The sequence below is a fragment of the Puma concolor genome, chromosome A1, assembly GCF_028749965.1.
Source record: "Puma concolor isolate L17-30 chromosome A1, mPumCon1.1.hap2, whole genome shotgun sequence".
NCBI lineage: Eukaryota > Metazoa > Chordata > Mammalia > Carnivora > Felidae > Puma > Puma concolor.
The window spans coordinates 153,151,168-153,164,219 of NC_141667.1; positions in this window are offsets into that span (position 1 = coordinate 153,151,168).

Genomic DNA, 13,052 nt, shown 5'->3' on the forward strand with positions numbered 1-13,052 from the left:
GCCAGCCTCCAGATAATTTAAAGACGCTGGTGCGAGGGGAGAACTGGGGGAGCTGCTTCTGTGCACAGGGACCCTGGATCTGCGGGGTCTCAGAGCCCCCAGGGGCTCTGTTCAGGGGCCCTGTATCCGGGGGATCCGAGCGCCTTCAGAGGTTGGGCTGGTGGGTTCTAACAATCCACCATTCTGTGCTCAGAGGCAAAGCAGGGGGGTGGGGAATGCACCTGACAGTGGCCCCTGGGGGCAGGTGAGCATGCCCCCTCTTGCCTGCGGAGCTCCTGTAGGTGGGGCCTGGACAAGTCACTTTCTCTCAGGGCCTCAGCTGCCCCATCTGAGACCCATGAGACTCTGGGGAGCCGTGGCTTTGTCTAAGCTGTGATGTCATGTTTCGGAGGCCCCCACCCATGGTTAGCCCTCTCCGTGGGTGTGACTGGCCTCACGTCATTAACCCCTCCTGCGGGAGGGGGCGCTCTCCTGCCCTCATGTGTTCACACCCACCTCACCACCAGGGCTGGCTCTGCAAAGAGAACGCTGAGGGACCAGCCCAAGGCCACCCAGGCTGCGCGCTCTGGGGGCGCCCTGCCCCGCCCCCACGACCTTGGCCTCCTGCAGCCCCCGCAGGGCCTCCACCTGAAGGCCTGCCTCCCACACCCGGGAAGTGTGGGGCCAGGGGTGGGGTGGGGGGGGGGACACAGAGTGATGACATGTTTAAAAGCACGGAGATTGCGTCCAAGAAAAATGAAGTGTGAGATTGTAAACGTGTGTCTGGAAGGCGCTGCAGGCATTACTGAACTCCCTTCCGCAGGGGGCTGAGGGTTCTTACCGCGGCCGCCCAGTGAGTCCCGAGGACGCAGGCGGTGGTGGTCCCAGCCCGGGGGCCGCAGCTGGTCCGAGGGAGGCTGGAAAAGACGAGCAGCCCACCCTGCCCCATGTAAGCCCCAGCTAAGCCACCCCAGATAGCAGCAGGAGAGGGGTTCTGAGAGAACCCTCCAGTCTGGGGACTGGGAACCAAGGCCTGCAGGACCACCAGGCTTTGCCCGCCATCAAGCAGGAGGGCCCACTGCCCCGTGCAGTGTGATGTTGGAGACATAACTAAGGGTCTGGGCTGTGCCAGCCCCGGCCCCTGCACCTTGGGGAGACCACTGGGTACCCCAACCCCAGGCTCCCTCACCTCCCCTGCCTCTGCCTGCAATCCTACCTTCTGCACAAACCTTGCTCGCAGGCCCTGCAAGTTATGCAGAGAGGCCTGGGGGCTCCCCACCTCTGCACCTGCACCCCTGCCTCCACCCACACCCAGCCCCTTGTCCACCTGGAACAGCAGCGCCACTCTGCGTCCACTCAGGCTGGAGCTGGAAGGTGCAAGGTTCCTCACATAAGACAGGTGTCCACAGAACCAGCCCCAGATGGTAAACTGAGGCCTGATCCAACATCCCTGCCTCAGCACAGCATGAGAAGGGGATGTTTTCCAGGGAGGGTAGGCCTTTCTCACTGGCACCCTTGGCAATAGCCAAAGGCAAGGTTGCCCGTGTCTCTGTTGAAAAAGCTTGGACTTGAGGCTCCCCTGGCTGGAAGCACTCTGTCCCCCCCCCCACGGTCACCTAGGTCTGCCTGGGCACAGGCCAGTATGCCAGGGGAGGGTATGCAGAGCGGGGGTCAGGACAAGCTGCTGCTGGTGGTCCAGGGCCTGCAGGGACACGGAGGAATGGTGCCGACCAGGCTGCACTGTGTGTGCTCTGCAAGCATCCCCGTGGGTCAGGACTGGGAAACACAGAGGGGAAGAGCACTGGCCCAAGAGGGCTGCCTCACAACAGGGAGGGGATTGTGCTCCAAAAAGAAGGCTACCTGGGGAAGGGAAACTCCAAGGCCTCAGTACGCACCGGGTCCTGATGCATTTGCAAGTATCCAGATTCATGGGGAGCTTACCCCCATGAACTGCTGGAATCCCACACAGCAACAGACCCCGAGTGGGTCCTCAGCCAGGCAGAGGGGCTTCCCAGGACTCCGCAGAACAGCAGACTCCTGCAAAGTTGGGGTGCCACCATGACCCCAGGCTGGGCAAGGGCAGGCCCCCTCCTGATGTCTCCAAGGCCCCAACTGGATGTGGCTGCAGAGGGTCTCCACTGTCTATCAATGATGCCCTCGGTCCCCTCCTCCTAGCAGGGGACAGAGACAGAGCATTGGGGGGAGAAACAGAGAGAATGAGAGACAGAGACAATGAGATGGAGGGGACAGAGACAGAGCATTGGGGGGAGAGACAGAGAGAGAATGAGAGAGACAGAGACAGAGAGATGGAGGGGATGGAGACAGAGTGTTGGGGGGAGAGACAGAGACAGAATCAGAGACAGAGACAGAGAGATGGAGGGGACAGAGACAGAGTTTTGGGGGGAGAGACAGAGAGAGAATGAGAGAGATAGAGACAGAGAGATGGAGGGGACAGGACAGAGTGTTGAGGGGAGAGACAGAGAATGAGAGAGAGAGAGACAGAGAGATGGAGGGGACAGAGACAGAGCGTTGGGGGGAGAGACAGAGAGAGAATGAGAGAGACAGAGAGATGGAGGGGACAGAGACGGAGCATTGGGAGGAGAGACAGAGAGACAATGAGAGAGACAGAGACAGATGGAGGGGACAGAGACAGAGCCTGGGGGAGAGACAGAGAGACAATGAGAGAGACAGACAGCGAGATGGAGGGAACAGAGACAGAGCGTTGGGGAGAGAGACAGAGAGAGAGAGAGAGACAAAGAAATGGAGGGGACAGAGACAGAGCATTGAGGAGAGAGACAGAGAGAGAATGAGAGACAGAGAGAGATGGAGGGGACAGAGGACAGGAGGAAGCCTGTCATCCACCCAGTCCTTACCCCTTCTCTGGGCCTCAGTTGCCCAGTCAACAGCAATGAGTGTGGAGCTCCAGGAGACTCTGGGAGGGCCAGGCTGGGGAGGTATTGCCAGCTACTGCCAGGATGGAGAGGGGGTGCAGTTCTCCGGGTGGTCTGGAAAGGAGCGGGCAAGCAGCCGCTTATCAGGAAACATTGCCTAATTGGGAAGGTTTATGGGGCCAAGCAGGGGGTCTCCCTGGGGGAGATGGTGAAAGCCACTCATGAGTCATTTGAAACTGAGCTGGACAAAGAGCTCAAGGAGAAATGATCCCACCCAGCCTGCCAGCCTTGGGCAGAATGAGCTCATGGGCTATGGGGCACGTATGTGTGTGTGAGATCGTGAGCATGTGTGTGTGTGTGCACTCATGAGAGAGAAAGGAAGGAAGAGAAGGCTGGTCCTCTCACAGCTGGGACTGGAAGCTGAGCCCAGCAGAGCCTCTGCCAGGGCCCATCCCTGTGTGGCCAGGCTGCCCCCTGCAGGTCACCGAGTTAAGGGCCCAGCATCCCAGACAGGGCTCAGTATCCAGCCGGCTGGACCAAGCATCTGGGTCCAGCATCCTAGTCAGCACCCTGTTCAGCATCCCAGGAAGCATCCTGGTCTTGCCTCCTAGCCAGCATCCTGGTCCAGCCTCCTAGCCAGCACCCACTTTAGATCCCAGCCAGCGTCGCATCCAGCATCCTGGTCCAACATCCCAGCCAGCATCCAGGTCCAGCATCCTAGTCAGCACCCAGTTCAGCATCCAGGCAGCATCCTGGTCCAGCATCCCAGAGAGCATCCCAGCCATCATCCTGGTCCAGCCTCCTAGCCAGCACCCACTTTAGATCCCAGCTAACATCATGGTCCAGCATCCCAGCCAGCATCCTGGTCCACTGTCCTCGACAGCATCCTGGTCCAACATCCCAGCCAGTATCCAGGTCCAGGGTCCTAGTCAGCACTCAGTTCAGCATCAGGATGCTTCCCAGCCAGCATCCTGGTCCAGCATCTCAGGAAGCATCCTGGTCCAGCCTCCTAGCCAGCACCCACTTTAGATCCCAGCCAGCATCCTGGTCCAGTGTCCTCGACAGCATCCTGGTCCAACATCCTAGCCAGCATCCAGGTCCAGCGTCCTAGTCAGCACTCAGTTCAGCATCCCAGGCAGCATCCTGGTACAACATCCCAGGCAGTATTATGGTCTAGCATCCCAACCAGAATCCTGGTCCAGCGTCCCAGCCAGTGCATACACCCTCTGGACAGTACCCAGCACAGGACCTGTCCTGGGACAGATGCCAGTGGACATGGAGCTTTTTCCTAATGGTGGGACACCATGTGTTCACACCACCTTGACTTCTGTGAGATGTGTGCTGGGAAACTTGGGTGCATAATAAACATTTCTTAACGTGTTTCAAAGTTTTTAAAATTTGTTGTTTTGAGATAAATGTAGATCCACATATAATTGCAAGAAATAATAAAGGCAGCCCTTGTAGCCTTCATCTGGCTACCCTTGGTAGAAAAAAACTGTTGCAAAACTCTAGGACAATATGGCATCCAGGGAACTGACATTGACACAATCAGCTGACCTTGGTGCAGGCACTCTGTGTGTCCATGTGTTCAGTTCCACGCAATGTCATCACACATGGGGGTTCATGTGTCCACTGCCACGGGCCAGTACACAGCACCTCCATCACCACTGGGTAACACCTGCTTCCCTTTTATAGCCACACCCATCCCAGCTCCCACCTCTGGAGCCCACTAACCTGACCTCCATCCATCATTTTGTCAGTTCAGGAATGCTACATGCATGGAATCATACAGTATGTGATCTTTGGGGACTGGCTTTTGCACTGAGCCTAATTCCCTGGAGACCCACCCAGATTGCCAAGTGTAAGTTTCTTCTTTTTTATGCTGCAGAGGACTCCACTGTATGGATGGACCACAGTCTGTTAAGCACTCACCCATTGAAGGACATCTGGGCTCCATCCAGTTTCTGGCTATTATGAGTAAAAACTGCTGTAAACATTCATGTAAAGGTTTTGTGTGAACATACGTTTTATTTCTCTGGGATGCATGCCCAGGAGACCCATGCTGGGTCATATGGTAGTTGCATGTTCAGTTTTGTGAGAAACTGTCAAACTGTTCTCCAGAGTGGCTGCACAATTGTACAATCCCACCAGCAGTGTACAAAAGATCCAGTTTCTCCACATCCCTGCCAACATTTTGGGCGTGTCACTGTTTTTTTAGACGTTTTTATAGGCATGCAGTGGTGTCTCATTGTGGTTTTAATTTGCATTTCCCTAATGGCTGATGATGTTGAACATTAGTGATTTTTATTTGCCATCTGTATCTCCTCTTTGGTGAATAATGTGTTCATCTTCTGCTCATTCTCTAATTGTACTGATTTTTTTAATGTTGAGTTTTGGAAGCTCTTAATATATTGTAGGTATAATTCTTTGCCAGATGGCTGGTTTGCAAATGTGATGTCCCAGGGTCTGCAGTGTGCCTCCACAGACACCACAGTACCCTCATTTCTGTGGCTGTACAACAGGCATGAACATTGAGAAGACTGTTTCTTCCAATTCATTCTTCTTTTTCAAGCTTTTTTGGGTAGTTTAGGATCTGTGCCTTTTCGTATACATTTTAGAACATGCTTGTCTGTGCCTATGAAAAAACACCTTGCTGAGATTTTTCTAGGGATTACATGAAGTCTATAGATCAACTTGGGGACAACTGGCATCTTTGCTATGTTTAAGTTTTCCAATCTATGAACATGAACACGTCTCTATTTGGGTTTTCTTTGAATTCTTTGATCATTGTTTTGTAACTTCAGCACACAGGTCCTGTATGTGTTTTGTTAAGTTTATCAATGAGTATTTCCTTTCCTTGGACGGATTAAAATCATATTTCAGTTTCCACAAGTTGTTGTAAGTATACAGACATGAAGTTGATTCTATGTGTTGATTTTGTATGCTGCAAACTTATAGAACTTAGTTCCAGAAGGTTTTGTGAGTTGTCTTTTTTTTTTTTGTAAGATTCATTGGGATTGGGACTGTCATGAGATAATCACATGATCTGCCAATATTCTTTTTCCTGTCTTATCACACTGGCTACAACTTCCAATTCTATGTTGAATAAAACAGTAGACATCCTTGTCATGTACTCCATCTTAGGGAGAAAGCTTTCATTTTTCACCATTAAGTATGTTACTTGCAGGAGTTTTTTTTAATGATTATTGATTTATTTTGAGAGAGAGAGAGAGAGAGAGAGAGAGAATGAGCATGGAGGGGCAGAGAGAGAAGGAGAGAGAATCCCAAGCAGGCTCTGCGCTGACAGTGCAGAGCCTGACGTGGGTCTTGAACTCATGAACCATGAGATCATGACCTGAGCAGAAATCACAAGCTTGAAACTCAACTGACCGAGCCATCCAGGCAACCCTGGGTTTTATTTTTTAATGGTCTTTATCAGTAGAAAAAGTTATCTTCAATTCCTAGTTTGCTAAGAGTTTTTGTCTTGGATGACTATTGGATTTTTTTCAGATGCCTTTTCTTCATCAATCAATACAATCATATGATTTCTCTCCTTTAGACTGTGGGTGTGATTGATTGCAGACGTTCATTTTCAAATGTGGACCAAGACTTGCACATCTGAAGTGAATCCCACTTTCCATAGTATATAATTCTTTTTGAACATTGCTACATTTGGTTTGCTAATAGTTTGCTGAGAATTTTGCTTCTAAGTTCTTAAGGGTTATTAGTCTGTCGTTTTCTCCTTTTTTGTACCTTTGCCAGGTTTGGGCATCAGACAGGATAATACTGGCTTCCTAACATGAGTTGGGGTCTATTTCCATCTCTTTTATATTCCTAGAAGAAATTGTAGGGGCGCCTGGGTGGCTCAGTCGGTTAAGCGTCTGACTTCAGCTCAGGTCATGATCTCGCGGTCTGTGAGTTCGAGCCCCGCGTCAGGCTCTGTGCTGACAGCTCAGAGCCTGGAGCCTGCTTTGGATTCTGTGTCTTCCTCTCTCTCTGATCCTCCCCCATTCATGCTCTGTCTCTCTCTGTCTCATAAATAAACGTTTAAAAAAAGAAATTGTATAAAATTGATGTTTTTTCCTTAAATGTTTGATAAAAGTTTCAATGAAACCACTGGGTAATGGAGACTTCTTTTTTTTTTAGGAGCTTTTTATTTACACCATTAAAAAAAATTATAGGACTATCCAGGTGATTTCTTTCATCTTGGTTGAGTTTCAGTAATCTATAGTTTGAGAGGAATTGGTCCTGTTTCTTCTAACTTGTTGACTTTTTTAGCATAACGTTGTTTGTAGCATTGCCTCATGATACTTGTGATGTCCTGGGGTCTGTAGTGATGCCCCTTGTCCTGATGTCCTGATCTTGGTGGCTTGTGTCTTCCCCCATTTTAACTTCTTTAGTCTTGCCAGGGGTTTATAAACATGATGGAGTTTTTTGAAGAGCCAGCTTTTGTTTCATTGATTTCTTTATTTTCCTGTTTCCAATTTCATCCATTTCTGCTCTTAACTTTATTATTTCCTTCATTCTTCTGGCTTTGGTTTTACTTTGCTCCCCCTTTTCCAGTTCCTTGAAGCAGGAACTGACAATATTGCCTTGAAACCTGCCCTATTTTCTGATGTGAGCACTCAGTGCTATAAATTTCCCTCTCAGCACTGCTTTTGCTGCACCCCACACGTTCTGATATGTTCTATTTTCCTTTTCCCTCCTGAATGTGTACACACCAAACAACAGAGCTTCAAAATCCACAAGGTAAAAATTGTTAGAGCTGAAAGGAGATGTAAACAAACTCACCTTGTAGCTGTGGACCTCAGCCTCTGTGAGCAGGTGATCAAGCTACTAGATAGAAAATCAGCAAGCCCATTGACCAAACAGTCTGATTAACACCACCCAACAGCAGCAGACCATTTACTCCTTGCAAATATCATGGGACATCTGCCAAGATAGACCGTACCGCGGGGTGTGACATAACCTCACCAAATTTGAAAGAGCTGAAATCATACAGGGTGTCTTCTCTGGCCACAGTGAAGTCAAACTGGAAATCAATACCACAAAGACATCAGGGAATTGTCCAAATGCTTGGAAACTAAGATGCATACTTGTGAATAATCCATGGGTCCGAGTCTCAAGGGAAATCAGAACATACATGTCCACATTTGTAACTAAAGCAGAAATAGTCCATGCCCTGACTTGATGGCAAAACCTGATTTGAGAAAGCATTTCATTTCTATCATATTGTTACTACTGCTGGCAGGGATGGTGCCACTCAGGATATGGTCCTGGGTTGGTACGCGTGGACTGACCTTCACCCCCAGACCAGCAGAGAAAGCTGGGCAGGCACTGGGACTGAGAAGACATTCACACCCGCACTGTGGGTCAGGACTCAGCAGAAGGGGAGCTATTTGCATGTAGGGGCCAGTGCCCCATCCCAGAAGTCCCCACCCCATGACTGGGACTCCCACCCTAGCTGCAGGCTCCCTGGAGGGCCTGGGGGTACGTGGATCCTTCATCCAGGCTGTTCACTCTACACTCCCTCTGCCGCACTGACCCCAGAGAGCTCTGACCCCAAGGCTTCCGTGTTTCATCAGGTCCCCCTGATATCTGTGGCTGATCCCCCCACAAGGGAGGATGTGGACGAACAGGCCATGCTGAGTCCTTCCCCAGGGCCAGACCCTGAACCAGAACCCACCAGGCTCCGAGGCTTTGCAGGCTCCTCTGAGGCTGGGGAGGGGATGGCTGTTGAGCTCAGCAGTGGGGGGCAGGTGCCAGCAGCCGAGGGGCACTGAGCAGCCCCTCCATTGTGGAGCCCTGACTCCAAAGTCACTGGACTTGCATTTCCTGCAACTTCCTCCAGCAAGTTCAGGGGCCTGGACCCCCAGGACTGCTCTGCATGTGATTCAGGACAGGTGCGTGGAGGAGAACGTGCAGCCTAGTCAGCAAGGCCCCCTGCTCCCACCGTGTGTGCTGACCGTCATGCCACAGTCAACAGCGCGTCCTGCAGGGACACCTCCACTGCCCCGTTCCCTCTGCCTCCCTGGGCTTCCAAACAAGCAGCTGCACAGAGCTGGGTAACCAACTCCAAAAATTGTGTGGGGCCAAATCTCAGTCACAAACGTGAGTGCATCTCTGAGTCATTTGTCTCTGCTCAAACTATGATGTCTAGGTGCAGCCACTCTGGAAAACAGTATGGAGGTTCCTCAAAAAACTAAAAATAGAACTTCCCTAACCCAGCAACTGCACTAGGCATTTATCCAAGGGATACAGGTGAGCTGTTTTGAAGCTCCCCCATGTTTATAGCAGCACTATCAACAATAGCCAAAGTATGGAAAGAGCCCAAATGTCCATCAATGGATGAATGGATAAAGAAGAAGTGGTATATATATACAATGGAGTATTACTCAGCAATCAGAAAGAATGAAATCTTGCCATTTCCAACTATGTGGATGGAACTGGAGGGTATTATGCTAAGTGAAATTAGTCAGTCAGAGAAAGACAAATATCATATGACTTCACTCATATGAGGACTTTAAGAGACAAAACAGATGAACATAAGGGAAGGGAAGAAAAAATAACATAAAAACAGGGAGGGGGACAAAACAGAAGAGACTCATAAATATGGAGAACAAACTGAGGGTTACTGGAGGGGGTGTGGGAGGGGGGATGGACTAAATGGGTAAGGGGCATTAAGGAATCTACTCTTGAAATCATTGTTGCACTATATGCTAACTAATTTGGATATAAATTTAAAAAATTAAAAAAATTTTTTAAACTATGATGTCTACATTTTGATGAGAAAGATGTCCTTCAGTGAGGACTGGTGTGGCTGTCCCAGAGCCCATGAGGGAGGCTGTTGGTCGTGTCACTGTTGTCACAACAGCAGGACTGTCCTGACATGACGGTCGTCCCTGTGAGCCTTACCCAGCAGCCAGTCCACCCGGCTGTCCAGCCGGTCCAACCCCAGGGCTGTCTGTGGTCCTGCATTCAGCCAGCTGGAGGAGGGAGGACCCATAAGCGTCCAGCAGGGGGCAGTGCTGAACGAAACCCAATTTACAGGGAATGAATGAGGTGCCTGGGTAGCTCAGGCAGTTAAGCATTGGACCTGTGATCTCACAGTTCATAAGTTTGAGCCCTGCATGGGGCTCTGCACTGACAGCATGGAGCCTGCTTGGGATTCTCTCTCTTTCTGCCCCTCACCTGCTCATGTGTGCACATGCTCTTTCTCTCTCTCACAATAAAAAATAAACTTAAAAACATAAAAAAAAAAAAAAACACTTGAAGATCCTGGAATTGAAGTAAATAAGTAAATAAATAAAAGGAAGGAATTAACTACTTGAAAAAGAGGAAGTCACATCCCCATAAACAATGCTCAGAAGGTATAAGAAAATATAACCCAGTGAGAGTGAAATACACACCTTTCTGTTGATTTCAGGGTGGGAAAGCCCTTCTTAAGCATAAGAAAGAAACGTCAGTGGTCCCAGAGCAAAATGTTGCACGTGTCTGTAGGGCATCTGGCAATAGACCTCCGAAGTCTCAGCCTCGTCAAAGCATTGGCCCAGGTTCTAGGCATTTATGCTAGAAAAATAACAGACATGCACACTCTGGACGGATATGGTGGCTGAAGCAGTACTCGCAATGGTACAAAATTACAAGCATTATAAATGTCCCCCAGAGGAGATCTGTGTTCAGACAATGTTTCCAGGAAATTTTAACTGTTTAGAGATACAAGGAAACTTCTTGTTAAAAACAAAACAAAACAAAACAAACAAAACAAAAAAAATAGCCTTGGAGCTCACACATCGATTTGTTCCTCCCCCAGACCTCACTAAAATGATCATAAATGAATGAGAACATATAAGGCCCAAGGGACAGTCTTCAGGAGAAGCCGGGCAGAGATTACAGCAGACTTCTGGAAGAAAGAAAACAGATGAGGGAGTCCGGGGTTCTAGAGAGTAGTCAGGGTGGGGTCCAGCAGACCCCCCAGCTGAGAACACAGCTGGAGTCCACAGAGGCAGCCGTGGGCTGGATCGTTGCCCCAATATCCATATGTGGGCGCCTCAACTCCCAGGACCTCAGAGTATGACCATGTTTGGAGACAGCCTGTAAAGAGGTGATTTGGGTAAACTGAGGCCACTGAGGGGCCCTGATCCAAGGGAGGAAGGTGGAGGGGGCACAGCCCAGGCCACACACTCTGCTGCATCTGTCCGTAGGTCTGGAGGCCTCACCTGCCCACCTGCAAAGCGTGAAGCCTGGGCGTCTGAGCTGACGTTCTGAGGTTCTTTATTACATGGCATGCCAGGAGGGTAAGACGCAGACGGGTTGTCTGCCCGCCAGCATCGGGAATGTGTGGAGACCACTCTTCTCTGAGCCTGCGCTCTGATGGAAAGTCCTGGAAGCCACAGCCCTGCCAAGCATCTCCATGCTGTGGCTTTCTTATCTCACCAAAGCCAGCTGAGGGTGCCTGTGCTTGGACCCGGGACCTCAGACCTCAGGGACAGAGATCTCTGGACACCTCGCTCAGCTGAGGCTCAGCAATCCCACACTTGGCAGTGTCCTGTGCACCTGTCACAAGCCATACATGGGCCCCAGAAGCCTGACAGGTGTACCCACGGTGCCCACAAAGCTGGGGGTTTCCACCAGGTATGCATGTGACAACACAGGAGATGAAGTGCCCTCCTGCAGGGCTGGGAAGGAGTCCAGGCAGTCCATGTGTGGGCTACCAGCAGAGCTGAATCCCAAGGGGTAATGGCAAAAAAGTGCTGGCATGTGCTTTGTGGTGGGACAGCGCTGGCATGACCTTCGTGGTGACACTGGGCCTTCAGTAGGTGCTGCTTACCCACCATGTCTCCACCAAACACCTTCAAGCTGGCAGGTGGCTACCTAAATGCAAGCCAAAATTAATTAAAATTAGCTACCACGAAGTGCTGAGGTCCTCAGCTGCCCCGGCCGCATCTCAGGTGCGAGGAAGCTGATGCAGCCAACAGCTCCTTCAGTGGGCAGCACATGCACAGAGCATGCCCATCAGGGTCTCCCTCTGGTTAGTGCTGCTTCAGATGCATTCGTTCACTTCATTGACCAAGATTTATCACACACTAAGGGCTGCGAGCTCTGCCAGGTACCGGCGATAGAGCAGGGAACAGGCAGGCAAAATTTTGCCCTTTTGAAACTTACATTCTACTACGGGAAGACAGATAATAAATCAGATAGGTGGACAGACAGACAGGAGGTAGGTAGTTAAGTGACAGATGATAGACAGATCAATAGGTGATAGATAAATGACAGGTAGATAGGTTGACAAATGATAGAGAGAGAGACAGATGATAGACAATATAGATATGTTAGAGAGATAGATAATATAGATAGATTAGATAGATAATAAATACATAGATACATAGATGATAGGTAGAAATATATAGATACATAGATACATAGAAAATAGATAATAGATAGATGATGGATGATAGAAATATAATAGATATATAGATACATAGATATAGATAATATAGATAGATTGATAGGTGATAGATTAGATAGATGATGTAGATAGATAGATAGATATATAATATAGATTGATAGATGATAGATTAGATAGATAATACATGATGGATGGATAGATAGATAATATAGATTGATAGATGATAGATTAGATAGATACATAGATAATATACATACATTAGATAGAATAGATAGATAAGATAGATTGATAGATTAAACACATAGTTGATAGATTAAATAGATACATAGATGATAGATTATAGATGGGTGGATGGATGCCTGGATAGATAATACAGAATGATAGATGATAGATTAGATAGATGATTGATTAGATAGATACATAGATGATCGATTAGATACATAGATGATGGATGGATAGATAGATAGATGATGGATGGATAGATAGATACATAGACAGATGATAGATAATAGAAGATAGGTGATAGGCAGACAGATCCATAGATGAGCATACAGACTGACGGGCAGGTACACGAATGACAGGGAGGGAGAGAGCCCAAGTGGCAATGGCACAGGACACTTAAATCAGGGAAAAGTCATCAGGGGTCCGGGGGAGCCAGGTTAGAGACAGCTTCACTGGGACAGTGGCATGTGCTCCAGCCCAGAAGATGGTGAGGGCTGAGCTCTGAGCAGCCTTGGGGTGGGGCACACAGCACGCTGGAGGTCAGCAGGGAG